Source organism: Oryctolagus cuniculus, chromosome 4 (assembly GCF_964237555.1).
Source record: "Oryctolagus cuniculus chromosome 4, mOryCun1.1, whole genome shotgun sequence".
Lineage (NCBI taxonomy): Eukaryota > Metazoa > Chordata > Mammalia > Lagomorpha > Leporidae > Oryctolagus > Oryctolagus cuniculus.
Window position 1 is genome coordinate 20,258,959 of NC_091435.1, and position 17,683 is coordinate 20,276,641.

The 17,683-nt window shown below is 44.9% G+C and overlaps 1 long non-coding RNA gene across 1 annotated transcript; it reads left to right on the top strand.

The window, feature by feature from the left end:
- Positions 1 to 155: 155 nt before the first annotated feature.
- Positions 156 to 16,304, top strand: LOC138849249 (uncharacterized). The gene is made up of 2 exons (XR_011387755.1): positions 156 to 253; positions 15,881 to 16,304. It is a non-coding gene; the product is annotated as an uncharacterized lncRNA (long non-coding RNA).
- Positions 16,305 to 17,683: the final 1,379 nt, after the last annotated feature.

Below are 17,683 nucleotides of genomic sequence, written 5' to 3' on the forward strand. Positions count from 1 at the left end.
CTCTACAGCTGCCCTTTGTCAGGTTTATTTTTGGCCTACTGTGCTTTTAAAAGGGAAACCCATTATGAATGCGCTGTTGCGTGCTTTAAAATTGACCCACACTTAAGCTGCACTCACTGACGAAGGCTGAACTGGCAATGTGTGTGTTTGTTCCTAGGGACCGAAGCTGTCTGATGTGTTCAAAAGGATGGATAGGTCTGGGAAGAGCCATTCCCGGGAGAAGAAATTGTTGCACATCAGAGTTTTGTCTAAGGTAGAATAATGCATAAAGTTCTGTGTAGAGAGTTGATTTAGTGGCCTACACACAAAGAATTCAGCCAGCTCAGTGGACAAAGGCGAGCAGAGTTTAGATATGCAGAGCTGTGAGGAATGAGGCATCCCTGCCGTTGCCTTGGTGACAGGGACGAAAGCTTAGTACCCATGGGGAGGGCGGGGCGCGGAGGACCCAGGGGGCCCAGAAGGGAAAGTGGCAAATGGCTGAATGTTCCAGCTCCTGCCCCAGTCCAGCGGGAAGGGGTGCCGAGGTAAGGACAGCCGTCTGCCAGCTTTTCCAGGCAGTAACAAGATTCAATACTTGGAAAGAAAAGCTGTCCGTGACCTCTTTTTTTTTTTCTCATTCTTGCTCCAACTGTGCGTCTTTTACTCCTCTGTAAACAAAACACACACAAAGGCAGATTTTTTAAGGAGCAGGGATTCGACCTCATGTTAAAACTCACCCACCGGCCTTCATCAGGCTGTCTGGCTCCTGACTCCGGCTTCCTGGTAATTCAGACCCTGGGAGGCAGCCGTGGTGGCTCAAGTAGCTGGGTTCTTGCCATCCATGCCTGAGACTTGGTCTGAGCTCTTGGCTTCCGCCAAGCTTTTTCAGCCTACTCCCACCCATTGTGGGCATTTGGGGAGTGAACCAATGGATAGGAGCTCTCCCTAACTCCAAATGCCTCTCTGCCCTTGCAAATGCGTAATTTGTTTAAAGGATTATACCTTTTTTATAAAAATTGTATTTATTATTTATTTTAATGCAGAATTACAGAGCTAGAGAGGGAGAGACAGAGATCTTCCATCTGCTAATTCACTTTCCAAATGGCCGCAAAGACCAGGGCTGGACCAGGCTGAAGCCAAGAGGCTGGAGCTTCCTCCAGGTTTCCCACATGAGTGGCAGGGGCCCAAGCACTTGGGCCATCTTCTACTGCTTTCCCAGGCACATTAGCAGAGAGCTGGATAGGAAATGGAGCAGCCAGGACTCAAACCAGCACCCACATGGGATGCCAGCACTGTGGGCTATGGTTTAACCTGCTGTGCCACAATGCTGGCCACAGGAGCTTTTGTAAACAGCTATTTTAAACACAAATTTTGTGACATACCATATGAGTAATGGACTCATTCATTTATTTGCCACTCAATTGAGGCATTTGTCAAATGACTCTAATGTGCCAGATGCTGGGGGATAGAGATGAAGAAACTGAGTCTTTGTTGCTGACAAGCTCACAGTCTTGAGTTGAGAGTCCTAGATGGAGTCCCATATGGAGTTCTTTGAATAGCCGTATTTGACCTTCTCAATAGTCAGGTGGAGGTAGGAACTACTGTATTGGACAATAAGTATATACAGCATTCCCATCATCACAGAAAATTCTCCATAAAGGTGCTGCCCTAGAGCAGCAAATCTATGAAAATGTAAAGTGGATTAGAGAGAAGAAAAGAAGGATGTTAGACCAGTGTAAAACTATTATAATATCCTGAGTAGAGGATGAAGGCATGATGGATGTGGTTACAGAGTTATGAGTGAGACACCAGGTAGACTCAGATAATATGTCACAAACTTGGCTAGGAGGATTTCGTCATCCATTAAATGCTATTTAATTAAATTTAATTAAATGCTATCTGCTATGTCTATATGGTTAGGAATAGTGTTATTAACCGAGTGAGAAGCAAAGGGAGCATCCTAAGTTTCAGCAGGTTTGGCAAGAGTTGACTGCGGGCTGTCTAGCTGAGCTGCTGGCAGTCTGGCAGAATGATGGAGCTAGAGCTCAGGAAACTGTCAAGATTGACCAAAGAAATAAATGTAAATATCATCAGCATCTCCTAAAACAGTGATCACCAAGGCTGTCTGCTCCGAATCCCCTGGAGACATATATGATTCTCTTCCTAAAATTATGTTGAAGTTTTGAGTTCCAGAACTTTCAAGGTCAGGGGTACCGGTAAAGCTATATTTCTCTCTCTCTCTCTCTCTTTTTTAAATTAATTTATTTATTTGACATGCAGAGTTACAGAAAGAGAGGGAGAAATAGGGAGAGTGGTCTTCCATTGGCTGGTTCACTCCTCAGATGGCCACAGTGGCCGGAGCTGGGCCAATTCAAAGCCAGGATCCAGGTGTTTCTTCTGAATCTCCTATGAGGGTGCAAGGGCCTAAGACTTGGGCTATTGGAAGAGGAGCAGGGCCGGCGCTGTGGCTCACTTGGTTAATCCTCCACCTGCGGCGCCGCCCTCCTATATGGGTGCTGGATTCTAGTCCCAGTTGCTCCTCTTCCAGTCTAGCTCTCTGCTGTGGCCCGGGAAAGGCAGTGGAGGATGGCCCAAGTGCTTGGGCCCTGTACCCGCATGGGAGACCAGGAGGAGGCACCTGGTTCCTGGCTTTGGAAAGGTGCAGCACCAGCCGTAGAGGCCATTTGGGGCGTGAATCAATGGAAGGAAGACCTTTCTCTCTGTCTCTCTCTCTCTCTCTCATTGTCTAACTCTATCTGTCAAAAAAATAAAATAAAAAAAAGCAAGAGGAGCAGCCAGAACTCCACTGGAACCTATATGGGATGCCAGTACCTCAGGAGGAGGCTTAACCTAGTACACCATAACTTTACACGGCCCAGTAAAGCTCTATTTCTATCTAGTACTCGGGTTGAAGCTAAAGTTTATTTTTATTTATTTGAAAGGCAGAGAGAGAGAGAGATCGATCTGTCTGCTGATTCATTCCCCAAATGCCCACAACAGCTGGGCTGGGCTGAGCCAGGCTAAAGCCAAAAACCAGGAACTGCAAATGGGCTTCCCCCATGGGTGGCAGAGTCTTAAGCACTTGAGCCATCAACTGCTGCCTCCCAGGATGCACATTAGCAGGAAGCTGGATCCAAATTTGGAATGTGGTTGTCCCAAGTGGTGGCTTAACCCAGTCCACCACAACACCTGCCCGCCCGATTGATTCTGATGCAACAAATCCATGTAATGGTGTTTGAAGGCATAGAATTGCTTTAGAGGGCAGGGGAAGCCACAGGAGTAAATGAGATCCACAAGAAGGAAAAAAAATGCCTAAATATCTAAGAAAATCTAAGGAAATAACTGTAATAAGGGGTAGGAAAAAGATTCAGAGAAAGAACACAAGAAAGAGCTGCCAAAAAAAAGTAAGAGAGGAATCGTGAGAATCCGGAGCCAAAGGTAGAAGTACTTATGGTGTCAAAGCTAAACCAAAGGTTGAGAATTGAGAATTGTCTCCTGCAATTAATAACAAGGAGACCATTATCCACTTGAATCATCAATAAAGCCTCCAACAAACTTGTAGAAAAAATTTACACACTTGTGCCCTATACTTAATAAAGTGACTAGTGCATAAGATCTGTTTAAGGAAAAATTGTTCTTGACACCTATTAAAAATGGTAAAGCTGACTTTACTCAAGGAGGGGTCTGTGGTGATGGGTCTGGGAGCCACTGCCCCAGGGTCTTGCAGTGGGAGAGCTCAACTCCCATTCCAACAAGGACCAGTGGGGTTTGTGACAAAGGATGGAGTTGGGACAGTGGGGGTGGGGGTAAGTAGATTGAAAATTACAAAGAGGAAATAGCAAGGATAAGGGCTCTGGCCAAACTGACATGGTAGAATCATTGTCAAAGACAAGCCAGAGTGATAAAATGTCAAAGATGATCAGATATCAGAGGTGGGAGATTTCTACCTAGCTGGCTTAGCCCGATTCTTGCTCAAACTGGTTTCTACGTGGGCAGAGGGACAGTAACCCAAGGTTGGGTCTAGTCAAGCAGAGGACTCAGAAGAGCCTGACTAAAGGTGTGGTCAAGGGAGAACATCCTTGTCAGATGAAAATAAATAATGAAATGATTTTAAAAGAACAAACACTAAACAGCAGCAGGATGGCAAAAGGATAGCAGTAGTTAATACTGCTTCATCCATCAGCGGTTGGCTGAGTATAGGTTTCATTACTGTTCTACTTGTCAAAATGCTGTCCCAGGGAGTTCTGGGGCAACATGGAGGGAAGAATAGGGAAGAAACACTAGGGACATCCCTCCAGCCTCTGTTCTTCCTGCTTGATCACATGGCATGGCCCCCTTCGTCATCACTTCCACTGGGACACTGTGAGTACTTTTGACAAGAAAAATAATGGGGCTTGGGTGTTTTAGGACATCCTACCAGTTTTTATTCTTTCCACCACTCTCATTCTGAATTCAAAGTAATGTTGGCGAGGTGTCAAGGAACATTTCCTAAAACAAGCAATGTAGGGAAGGGCTGGGTTGAGATTAAACAACTCCTCACAACATCTCAGATTTGGTATTTCTGTAGTGGATGAGTTATTTTTCCTCATGGGTGTAGAGAAGGAGCTGGAAAGTGTGCCTACACACTGCAATTTAGAGAAAAGAGAGAAAAAAGTCTTCTTTTTCTAGAACCACATAAATTTCCAATTGTTCCACATAGCCATTCTTAAATTCATATGTGTAGAATTCAAGGTCTTTAATGGGTTCCTTTTTCCCTAACTCTCCCTACCCCTACCATCATATCCCCAGAGCATTTTCTAGAATAAGCCTGATTTCCACGTTCCATCCTGATTTTTACCCTCAAGCTGTGGCAGCCCTACCCTCTATTCAAGCCAAATAAACCTGTTCAGAGAATCCATGATGTCTCCAGCATGCAGTTTATGTTACTCTTCCCAGGTGATACCTTTCTTCAGGTGCATTATAAATAACAGTGCTCCGAATTTACTCCCAAGAGGACAAGCAGACAACCCCCTCACTTTGTGCTATTTTCTACAGGTAGAAACATTTTTCCATGTCTTCTGCTCTTAAATTACTTAACATCACCAACTTAGTTTTATCAATTAAGTGAAGTTCTCCAATAGCCAGTAAAGTAGTTATTAATGCTTTCTTTTTAAAAAATCCATAGACATTGCAGCCGGTGCAGTGGCATAGTGGATTAAGCCACTGCCTGCAGCGCCAAGTATCCCATGTGGGCACCAGGTAGGGTCCTGGCTGCTCCATTTCTGATCCAGCTCCCTGCTGATGTGCCTCGGAAAGCAGTGGAAGATGGCCCAAGTGCTTGGGTCCCTGCATCCGCATGGGAGACCCGGAAGAAGCTCCTGGCTCCTGGCTTCGAATTGGCCCAGCTCCAGCTGTTGGGGCCAATTGTAACTCTACCTTTCAAGTAAAATAAATACATCTTAAAAAAAAACATACATTATCAACTCTACAGTTTGTTTTTTCATTGAATAAGTAACAATTTCACAGGGATTTAGGTGACATCAACATTTTAACAATTTCCTTGAGAAAGGAGCTAGTATTTAGTAAACACAGGTCTCAAAGGATGGGCAGGCATCAATTAGTGTATTGGCATGGAATTGTAACAAAAAGGGAGAATTTAGAGAGAATTTCCAACTTCCTTAGCGTTCTACCCTTCCTCACTTCATATTTAAGAAAAATGAGACTCAGAGTGGTGAAATGACTTACTCAAGTTCATACAGCAAGATGAGACAGGAGACCTTCCTGGAAAGGACGTCAGGTATGTCTTTGCAGTGCAGTCCCTGAATAAGCATGTGTCCCTCTGTATTTGCCAGGAAGGGATTTCCCTCTGTATGTAACTTAACCCAAGATATACCTTAATTTATTCTTGCCTAGCATAGCTACACCTAATAGTGAAAGTAATGAGGAAGATGTGAACGCCATTGAGTTGCACTGTAATAAAAATCAGCATCTAGGATGTCGGGTGACGATCCAGATGAGAGGATGCTGAAAAGATTTGGATAGACACACTGATTCTTCCATTTTTGATCTTCGCTCTCCAAAGCATTCTTAAAGTTAATGGTGATACTAATTGTTAATTGATTTCCATCTTGTAAATGGGGAAACAAAGGCTTGGAAAAGTTGAGACCTTGACCCAGGACCAGGCAATGAAGAAATAATTCAGTCAGATTTAAACTCAGGCTTGTTAAAGACTCGTGTTCTTTGCCACTACAAAGATGGACTCCACTGCAGTGCATTTCTCCTTGCCTATATATAGGAAGCAGGAATAGCCACCCTCAGTGTTGTCACTTTATTTCTGTACTGACAGTGTCATTCCCATGTGTTTGACACTTGATATTTTGCTATTTGAAAATCCTTTCCCTTGCATCTTTCCCTTGAGTCTCTAGAGCAACCCAACAAAGGAGTTGGGAAAGGTATGGTTACACGTATTTTAACAGTCCTGCCTACAACTGACATCAGTAAGAGTGTAAGAAACTCCAGATACCAACCAATGGAGGCATTTCATTTCTGTACAATGTTCAGGGCTCTCAGGGTGACCAGTCTATGCAGGAGGCCCAGGCTGCATTCCTCCTTGTCTTCCACCCTTTCAATCTTCCATTATCCAATGTGAAATGAGCACCTACCACATTTCAGCTGTGGTCAGGCTGAAACCAAGTTTCAGAACTCCATCCGGATTTCCCATGTCACTTGTAGGGGCCCAAGTACTTGGATTATCTTAATTTGCTTTCACAGGCACATTTAACAGAGACTTGGACCAGAAGCGGAGCAACCAGGACTAGAACTGTTGCTCTAATATGGGATGTTGGTGTCAAAGGAGGCAGCTTAACTCACTGTGCCATAATGCCACCCCATGTCAATATCTCTTCAGGCCAAACTCCTCACTGAGTTCTTCATTTGTGTCATCTCCTTTGATTCCACATATGAAGGCACTGTGGGTCATAGTGGATTGTGATAAGTTGTCCAAGTCATGTAGAATCTGATTTCAGGTTCATCTCCATCTAGAGCTTTTAACAACTCTGCCACATTACTTCTACTCTTAAAACCATCCATGTAACTCAGTCTTGTTTTTTTTTTTTTTAGATTTTTTTTTTTTTTTTTTTTTTGACAGGCAGAGTGGACAGTGAGAGAGAGAGACAGAGAGAGAAAGGTCTTCCTTTTGCCGTTGGTTCACCCTCCAATGGCCGCCGCTGCAGCCGGCGCACCGCGCTGATCCGATGGCAGGAGCCAGGATCCAGGTGCTTTTTCCTGGTCTCCCATGGGGTGCAGGGCCCAAGCACCTGGGCCATCCTCCACTGCACTCCCTGGCCATAGCAGAGAGCTGGCCTGGAAGAGGGGCAACCGGGACAGAATCTGGTGCCCCGACCGGGACTAGAACCCGGTGTGCCGGCGCCGCAAGGTGGAGGATTAGCCTATTGAGCCACGGCGCCGGCCTTTTTGTTTATTTTTAAAGGCAGAGTTATAGACAGAGAGAGAGAGAGAGAGAGAGAGAGAGAGAGAGAGATCTTCTACCTGCTGGTTCACTCCCCAAATGGCCACGACAGAAGCTGGGCCAGGCTGAATCACCAGTCCTGATGGCTCCATTGTGCTGACTTTAGAGAGATAATAACTTATTTATCAGGCCTAGCCCATATTTTATTGATTTTTAGGTTTTTTTTAAATTATTTAATGTTATGAAGAAAGCTGCAATTCACACCCCTATGTATTTGTATTGTGTTTAATTATTTACTCAGGGTGTCTGGTAAAAAAGAAAAAATTGGGGCACTTTTTAAAGTTTTTAATTCATGTGGCCAAGTTGCCAGTAGTAACACCTGAGTCTGTAGTAGTGGATTCTATTGCCCTGCGTATATGCAAAGAGTATTTCTGCATGTGCCAACAAAGAAACCCAGGACTTCAAGAATGTCTTTTACATTTTTGTTCATTTGTTTTACAGTACAGGAAAAGAAAAAGATCAAATCCACTGTAGCCCTTTTTCTGTGGACTTAGCCCTCAAGGCATTCTTTGAAGTATAGAATTTAGTATGTACTCCAACTTAAGGCAGATAAGGAGTGCATGTAGCAAAAACAGGAGGCTTATGATTTATTTGGTGTTTATCATGTGTCCTGAACACAATTTTTCTAAAGTATCTATATAAAATTTTTTTTGGCATTTTTTAATGCTTAATCCTGGTGGAATTCTGTATCTATAGTGACTTTGCAACTTTGAGAAGGGGTCAGAGAGCACAGATAAACTTGATCAATGTTGCTTCAGCAGAAATTGCATGCATAGGGAAGAGAAGGGTGCCTTTTCACTCCCAAAGATTGAGTGGTTCTGCTCTGTTCCCGATCTGTTCCATGACTCCAGGTGGATAGCTTTAGTTCTTCCAAAATGCTCCTTTTTGGCCTTGATGAAATGTAGCTGACTAGAAGAACAGCAGAAAAATTAGTTTCACAGCTGATGCACTGTTAAGTAACACCGTTGTGTCCACCAGCCAAGAATTTGTTCCTTTGGAGAAGTCAAGTAAGGTGATATTTTCTCAAAACATAGCTTTTGAAACCCTATGATAATTTGACTATGTTTTAATGCTTGCCTTATACCTCACAGATGTCAGTACTCTTAGGAATTGGAGCAGTTTTCAAAAATATTTTTTTTCCTGGGAAGGGTAACATTATGAAGAAGGCCAGACTGTTGATTCCCTGAAGTGCTACGGATTGTCACAGAGACAAAAGTTCAAATGCTTGTGTGCTGGCAGGGTGCCAGTACACACAGTGGTGGGGAAGAGTGAAGACTTTGAAAGTGCCCCTTAGCGTGGATGATGTTTAACAAGGAGGCTGCAGAATCTGGGGCAGAAAAGGGACCATCCTGTCATTCACTCTGAGGACAGGAACTACATATCCTGGAGCACTAAAAATCAAAAGTAGAGATATAACATCTATTCCAAAAGCAACATTCTCTTTCCTGGAGACACTCTTATATATGCCACCCCACACCTTTGGAATTTTGGTTGATCGTATATGGAAAATTAGGCTGAGGTGTGTGATTTTAAAGATACTCACAAATTCAGGCCAGTGCTGTGGTACAGCGGGTTAACGCCCTGGCCTGAAGTGCTGGCATCCCATATGGGCGCTGGATCGAGACCTGGCTGCTCCACTTCCAATCCAGCTCTCTGCTGTGGCCTGGGAAAGCAGTAGAACATGGCCCAAGCTCTCTGCTGTGGCCTGGGAAAGCAGTAGAACATGGTGCAAGGCCTTGGGCCCCTGCACCTGTGTGGGAGACCCGGCGGAAGCTCTTGGCTCCTGGCTTCGGATCAGTGCAGCTCCTGCTGTTGCAGCCAACTGGGGAGTAAACCATCAGATGGAAGATTCTCTCTCTCTCTCTCTCTCTCTCTCTCTCTCTCTCTCATTCTCTGCCTCACACTGACTTTCAAATAAATAAAATAAAACCTTAAAAAAAAGATATCCACAAATGCAAAACCAAAGACAGTGGCCGCTGCAGCCGGTGCACCGTGCTGAATGGGAAGCCAGGAGCCAGGTGCTTCTCCTGGTCTCCCATGGGGTGCAGGGCCCAAGCACTTGGGCCATCCTCCACTGCACTCCCTGGCCACAGCAGAGAGCTGGCCTGGAAGAGGGGCAACCGGGACAGAATCCGGCGCCCCATAAAATAAGAATTTGCTTAGCAAAATCTTTTGAGATTAAAACTGGAGACATTTCCAGTACCAAAAATTTCTCTTATTATTCTCAACACTTTTTCTCCTATTAGCATGAGGTGAAGAAAAAAACCCTGGATCTGTTAGAATTAGGGACAGCTGAGATTTTATTTATTTTGGTGTCTCCAGAGGGGCCTTGACAGCCAAAAGCAAAGTTCTCATGAATCTCAAACTATTAGTGAAGACTGTGATCAAGTTAGGCCAAACACGAACGCGCCCTCTCCTCAGTGAAAAATGCTGGGGAAAGATTGGACTAAAACCCAGAAGCTGCTGCTGCTTATTTAAACTGGGGGAAGGGAAGAGGAGATAGAGAATATGAATCTCCTGTCCACAAAAGCTAAAAAAGGCTTGCAAAGTCCAGGGCTTGGTCAGTCCAAAGCCAGGAGCTGGGACCTTGAGACTTCCATATGGGTTTCCCATGTAGATGGCAGGGACCCAACTACCAGGTCTACCACCTGCTGTCTCCTAGGATGTGCACAGGCTGGACACTGGGGTTGGAAGCAGAGTGGGACTTGAACTCCAGGCATTGGGTATGGGATGTGGGAATCCCAAGCAGCATCTTAACTACTAGGCCAAATGCCTGCCCCAAAAGCTCTTTCTTAATTAAGAATCTCAGTCAACACATTAGAGGTTTTGAATGTTGAGAGAAGGGAAGTGGAGGTAGAAAATGCAAAAGTGGTAAGAGAAAGGTCAGAAGAGAGAGAGAAAAAAAAAACAAGGCTTTCTAAAATCTAACTTACATGTTCACAACCAAGGTTTCTCTTATTTTTCGATTTGCACATTGTAGAGTTAGTAGGAAAAAGATTAAGAACACTTTAAACAGAGAAAGAGAGACAGGTGGGAGGGGAGAGAGAGAGAGAGAGAGTTTGTGTGTGTGTGTGTGTGTGTGTGTGTTCCAAGGCTGAGGACAGAAGAGAATATCTGAAACTAGTTGAGTGTAGGTTGCTTATCTTACTGACAATTTTCCAGCAGTAATATGAGTGTAATACAGTTTTGCTATTAGAATTTTTTTTTTTTTTTTTTTTTGACAGAGTGGATAGTGAGAGAGAGAGAGACAGAGAGAAAGGTCTTCCTTTTTGCCGTTGGTTCACCCTCCAATGGCCACCACCGCTGGCGCGCTGCAGCCAGCGCACCGCGCTGATCCGAAGGCAGGAGCCAGGTGCTTCTCCTGGTCTCCCATGGGGTGCAGGGCCCAAGCACTTGGGCCATCCTCCACTGCCTTCCCGGGCCATAGCAGAGAGCTGGCCTGGAAGAGGGGCAACCGGGACAGAATCCGGCGCCCCGAACCTGGTGTGCTGGCGCCGCAAGGTGGAGGATTAGCCTATTGAGCTGTGGCGCCGGGTGTTAACACGCTGAGCCACAGCGCCATCCCCATAGACCTGTTTTATAACAACATTAATCCTATCAGGTCATCCCATCACATGGGGGATTAGGTTGCAATATGTAAATTTTGGGGGTTCACATAAATTCAGACCATAGCGCTGGGGGTGGAAGTGTAGCATTTGTTACACATGTTTTTCTTCTTTTCTGTGTGTTTGAAATGTTCCACACATGTTTTAAAATTTCACATATGTAAGAAAAATATAAAAAAAACTCAATTTCATCAATAAAGAGTTAAAGTATATTGGATCAATTCTGTGCCTTCTCCTAGGCTAACTTGCTGGCTCTTTAAAATGGTAAAATAGGCTGGCGCTGCGGCTCACTTGGCTAATCCTCTGCCTGCAGCACCAACACCCCGGGTTCTAGTCCCGGCTGAGGTACCACATTCTGTCCCAGTTGCTCCTCTTCCAGTCCAGCTCTCTGCTGTGGCCCGGGAAGCCAGTGGAGGATGGCCCAAGTGCTTGGGCCCCTGCACCCGCATGGGAGACCAGGAGGAAGCACCTGGCTCCTGGTTTCAGATCGGCACAGTGCGCCGGCTGTAGCGGCAATTTAGGGGGTGAACCAATGGAAGGAAGACCTTTCTCTCTGTCTCTCTCTCTCACTAACTCTGCCTGTCAAAAAAATAAATAAATAAAATGGTAAAATAGATGACATCTCTTTGCTGTGTTCCTGATTCTCCTTGTTCATTGATTCAAGAGAAATGATCTCTATCCAAACAACTTTGATTCTATAGCAACCTTGACTAAGAGTAAAAATGTGGGGAGCAACTCGGTCTAGACTAAGTTACTCGAATTAAGACTTATTCTATGCATCTGCTCTCCCACAATATGGCGCTGGGAGAGGAGTAAACAGCTTCTACGCAGCTGCCTCTCGCCAACTTGAGTGATGACCTGCAGGAGCTGATCCTGCTCCTGATTGGAGGAGAGCAGCATACTTGGCATGTGGGTAGCAGAGTTAGGATTGGTGGAAGAGGACTATAAAGGAGGAGAGAGACAACATGCACCAGGAACATCTATCCGAATAACACCTGAGCAGCCCCTGAGAGAGCCAGCCGGCAGTGTGCCGCTCCCCCGCAGAAGTGGGGAAAGTGGCAGGGGGAACCGCCCTTCCACGGAGGTGGAAGGATGGTAGCCAACCTGGGAAGAACCAGCAGCAAACCCGGGGAGGGCCGAGCAGACAAAAGAACAGCGCAGGGTCTAGTGTCGTTCCTCCACGAAGAGGGGGAGCGACAAAAAAGGCCAACTCTTTGGGGGAGAAAAACAGAAATTTCTGTTCTTTATTGTTTTAATCTGGATCTATAACTGGGTCTAACACCCTAGCTTTCTGGAAGAGAAGAACACAGGGAAAGAAAGGGGCAAGAGAGACAGCTGACCACCTCCAGGTAAAGGGGCAGCTGCTGCCCATGGACCACACACAGAACAGCAAGGCATTATGGGTGGAGAATAGAACAACTGAATACTTTTCTGCTGTTGAAAATAAGCTGCAGGAAGAACCAGATTTGAGGAAGATGAGCCATCCTATAGTTTGCTATTGAATAAAATCTGAATACTTATGCCAGGACATGTGTTCTCAACAGGGCAAATGTTGTTCCCAAGGGAGACACATATACAGGACATAAACAGATATATAGTATATTGACAGTATGATATTAAAATCTCACTGGGGGATGGATGTTATGTCACAGCATGTTAAACTACTACTTGGGACACCCACATCCCATATTGGAGTGCCTGGGTTGAAGTATTGTCTGGGCTTCAGATCCAGCTTCCTGCAGATGTACACCCTGGGAGGTAGCAGATGATGACACAAGGGCCTGAGTCCCTGGTACCACATGGGAGACATGGATAGAGTTCCGGTGCTTGGCTTTGGCAGAGCTCAGGTCCAGCTGTTGGAATCATTTGAAGACTGAACCAGTAAATGAAAGATCTCTGTTTCTCACTCCGTCACTCTGCCTTTCAAATAAGTAAAAATAAATAGGTAAACATTTAAAAGATAGAGGGTCTTAAAAATGCCCCAGAGTGCCGACGCTGTGGCGCTGCAGTGCCAGCATTCCATATAGGCACCAGTTCAAGTTCTGGCTGCTCCAGCTCTCTGCTATGGCCTGGGAAAGCAGTAGAAGATGGCCCAAGTCCTTGGGCCCCTGCACCCATGTGGGAGATCTGGAAGAAGCCCTTGGCTTTAGATCAGCCCAGCTCCAGCCATTGCAGTCATTTGGAGAGTGAACCAACGGATAGAAGACCTCTCTCTCTCTCTCTCTCCCTGCCTCTCTGTGACTCTTCCTTTCAAATAAAAAATAAATAAATAAATCTTTAAAAAAAATGCCCCAGAAGTGGTTAGAAAATGGCTAAGCTGGCGCCGTGGCTCAATAGGCTAATCCTCCACCTAGCGGCGCCAGCACACCGGGTTCTAGTCCCGGTCGGGGTGCTGGATTCTGTCCCGGTTGCCCCCCTTCCAGGCCAGCTCTCTGCTATGGCCCGGGAAGGCAGTGGAGGATGGCCCAAGTGCTTGGGCCCTGCACCCCATGGGAGACCAGGAGAAGCACCTGGCTCCTGCCTTCGGATCAGCGCGGTGCGCCAGCCGCAGCGCGCCGGCCGCGGTGGCCATTGGAGGGTGAACCAACGGCAAAAGGAAGACCTTTCTTTCTTTTTTTTTTAATTTTTTTTTAACTTTTATTTAATGAATATAAATTTCCAAAGTACGGCTTATGGATTACAATGGCTTCCCCCCAATAACGTCCCTCCCACCCACATCCCTCCCCTTTCCCAGTCCCTCTCCCCTTCCATTCACATGAGGATTCATTTTTGATTCTCTTTATATACAGAAGATCAGTTTAGCATACATTAAGTAAAGATTTCAACAGTTTGCTCCCACACAAACACAAAGTGAAAAATAATAGATGATTTTTTAAATGATGATGAAATCAGATCAGACCTATTGTCATGTTTAATCCCAGTGAGAGTCAAGTTGGGAATTCATAATTTCTTTTTTTTTTTTTTTTTTACAGAAGATAAGTTCAGTATACATTAAGTAAAGATTTCAACAGTTTGCACCCCCATAGAAACACAAAGTGAAATATACTGTTTGAGTACTCGTTATAGCATTAAGTCTCAATGTACAGCACATTAAGGACAGAGATCCTACATGAGGAGTAAGTGCACAGTGACTCCTGTTGTTGACTTTACAAATTGACACTCCTGTTTATGGCATCAGTAATCTCCCTATGCACCAGTCATGAGTTTCCAAGGCTATGGAAGCCCCTTGAGTTCTCCGACTCTTATCTTGTTCAGACAAGGTCATAGTCAAAGTGGAGGTTCTCTCCTCCCTTCAGAGAAAGGTACCTCCTTCTTTGAAGACCTGTTCTTTCCACTGGGATCTCACTCACAGAGATCTTTCATTTAGGGTAGGAAGACCTTTCTCTCTGTCTCTCTCTCTCACTGTCCACTCTGCCTGTCAAAAAAAAAAAAAATGGCTAAAAAGACTACTTGAGGGGCTGGCACCGTCGCACACTAGGTTAATCCTGTGCTTGTGGTGCCGGCATCCCATATGGGCGCTGGTTCTAGTCCCAATTGCTCCTCTTCCAGGCCAGCTCTCTGCTGTGGCCCGGGAAGGCAGTGGAGGATGGCCCAAGTGATTGGGCCCCTTCACCCACATGGGAGAACAGGAGAAGCACCTGGCTCCTGGCTTCGGATCGGCGCAGCTCCGGCCATTGCGGCTATTTGGGGAATGAACCAACAGAAGGAAGACTTTTCTCTCTGTCTCTCCCTCTCACTGTCTGTAACTCTACCTGTCAAATAAATAAAATAAAAATCTTAAAAAAAAGACTACTTGGGTGAGGAATATAAAGGGAAAAACTTGAAAACTGCTCTAAACTAAAAAATCTCATGAAGTTCGGACAAGTGAAAATTAGCCAACTAACTTAAGTATAATACTCAGTTACCAGCATTTGGGACATTTGTTGTGTATCACCCCTTAGATTTCCAAATTCTCATTGACCAACATCATTGAAATATTTTATTCATGTAAGAGGATACTGGGTTGAAAAGTCAATCTTTTCAAGCATCTAAATATAGTGGATTGCAAAGGAAAGAAAAGAGAATAAAATACACCATGAGTATTAGTAATGATTTATACCAATGGGGAAATTAACCTAAATTAAACAAAAAGCAGGCAGAGTATATACATATGAAAAGTTGGAAACTGGAGTTGCAAACACATTCCATTTTTCTCAGTCTATAATGTTCACTTGCCCTGGAGTGCATTTCTTTCTATTCACATCTGAGGAGATTAACTCTACATCGCTTGGGAAAATTGTCATGGTTTCCTGAGACTGATGTCAGCAAGATATTGCTGATTCCCCTTAGGGCCCATTTCTAGAAATGACGTAGGACGCCTGCTTAATTCTTACTTTATCTACATAAGCAGGAAAAGCCTAGGTCAAGTGAACAAACATCTAATATGTGTTACTGAAGGAGTCACACTCCTTAATCAAGTGCCAGTCTTGAGCCAGTTTACAGTCACAAGCCCTTTAATGAAGGAGAGCCCAGGTCCCCTTTGATGTATGCCACCAAAAAGTTAGACTCTTAACCTTTCTCTCATTCCTCCCCAAAAGGACCTATGACCTTTTGCCAATGTAACTTTGAATCAGGGAAAAGGAAATAATTCGACCTTTTTAGAACTACTGGACACTGGACACTGGCTCTGAACTGCCACCAATTCTGGAGTCCACCAGTCAAAGCAGGGGTCTACAAGATGAGGTGTTCTATGGTCTTTGTCGCAGTGGCCCGGTGAGTCCCCTAACCCGTTCTGTGGTTATTTCTGCAGGTGTAGAACGCATAATTGGAATAGATATGCTCAGCTGCTGGCAAAATTTCTGCATTACTTCCCTGACCTGTGAAGTGTGGGAAAGGCCAGATGGAAGCTACTAGAACTGCATCTGTATGGACAGCAGAGAACTAAAAGCAATGCCACGTTCCTGGAGGGATTGCAGTGATCATATCATCATCACAGACTTGAAGGGTGCAGGGTGGGGATTCTCACCACATTCTCTTTCAGTTCAGCCATTTGGCCAGTTCAGAAGGCAAATGAGTCTTGGAGAACGGCAGTGGGTTTTCATAAACTTAACCAGGTGGTGACTCAAATTGCAGGTGTCATGTCAGACACAGATCAGTACATTTCCTGGTACCTGGTAAATGCAAATGCTTTTTTTTCCTGTCAACTTGAAATAAATTTGTTAACTAGAAACAAATCTTCATGCAAAGGCTTTATTTGGGACTATTACAAAAAGAAGAATTGCAATTAGGAACACACATACGCGCACACACACACACACACACACAACAGGATGGCCTCCCTTATGTCCATAGAACAAAGGAGAGGATTAGGATTTTGCAGGGGAAAGAAGAGATTTTATAAAATTTTTAAAAATATTTATTTTATTTATTTGAAAGGCAGAGTTACAAAGAGAGAGGGAGAGACAGAGAAAGAGAGATCTTTCATCTGCTGGTTCACTCCCCAAATGGCAGCAACAGTTTTGACTGGGCCAGGCCAAAGCCAGGAGCCAGGAGCTTCATCTGGGTCTCCTGCTTAGGTGCAGGGGCCCAAGTGCTTAGGCCAAACTCCACTGCTTTCCCAGGCACATTAGCAAGGAGTTGGATTGGAAGTGGATCAGCCAGATACAAGCCAGCGCTCGCATAGGATGCCAGCACTGTATGTGGCAGCTTAACCTGCTATACTGCAACATGGGCCCCATATTTTTAAAAAAATATTTATTGTTTTATTTTTATATAACTTTTTAATTTGAAAGGCAGAGAGAGAGAGAGAGAGAGAGAGAGAGAGAGAGAGATCTTCCATTCACTGTTTCACTCCCCAATGCTCACAAGCCTTGCTCTGCCAGATGAAAGCCAGGAGCCTCCTCCTGAGTGGCAGGGATCCAAATACTTGAGCCATCCCTGCTGCCTCCCAGATTGCACATAGTCAGGAAGCTGTATTGGAAACAAAGTAGCAAGGACTTGAGCCAGGCACTCTCATATGCAATGTGCATCTGGTAAGAATAACTTAACCAAATGCTTACCCTCACAAATTATTCTGAAAGAAAGTTCTGAGGCTGTAGCTGTGGTGTAGAAGGTTAAGCCCCGTATGCGGCGACAGCATCCCTTATGGCGTTGGTTTGAATCCCAGCTGCCCCGCTTCTGATTCAGCTCCCTGCCAACATGCTTGGGAGGGCAGTGCAGGATGTCTGAAATGCTTGGGCCCCTGCACCTGCATGGGAGACCCATAGGCAGCTCCTGACTCCTAGCTTTGGCCTGTCCTAGCCCCAGTTGTAGCCACTGGGGACTGAACCAGCAGATGGAACATCTCTCTCTCTCTCTGTCTCTCTATAATTCTGCCTTTTAAATAAATAATTCTTTAAAAAAGAAAAAAAGAAAGTTCATTAGCTCTGACAGTGGCTTATTAGAAGTGGAAAGTATCAGTAGTTGGTAGGTAAGACTTGTAATCTTGTATACTCAACTTTTACATTTCTCAATATTAGTAAAGGCCACCAAAGCAATTTTCTTTCAGGTGGGAAGGCCAGAAATTTACCCTCCCTGTCTTACTTCAAGGGTGTTTCAACCCTTCAGAAGCATG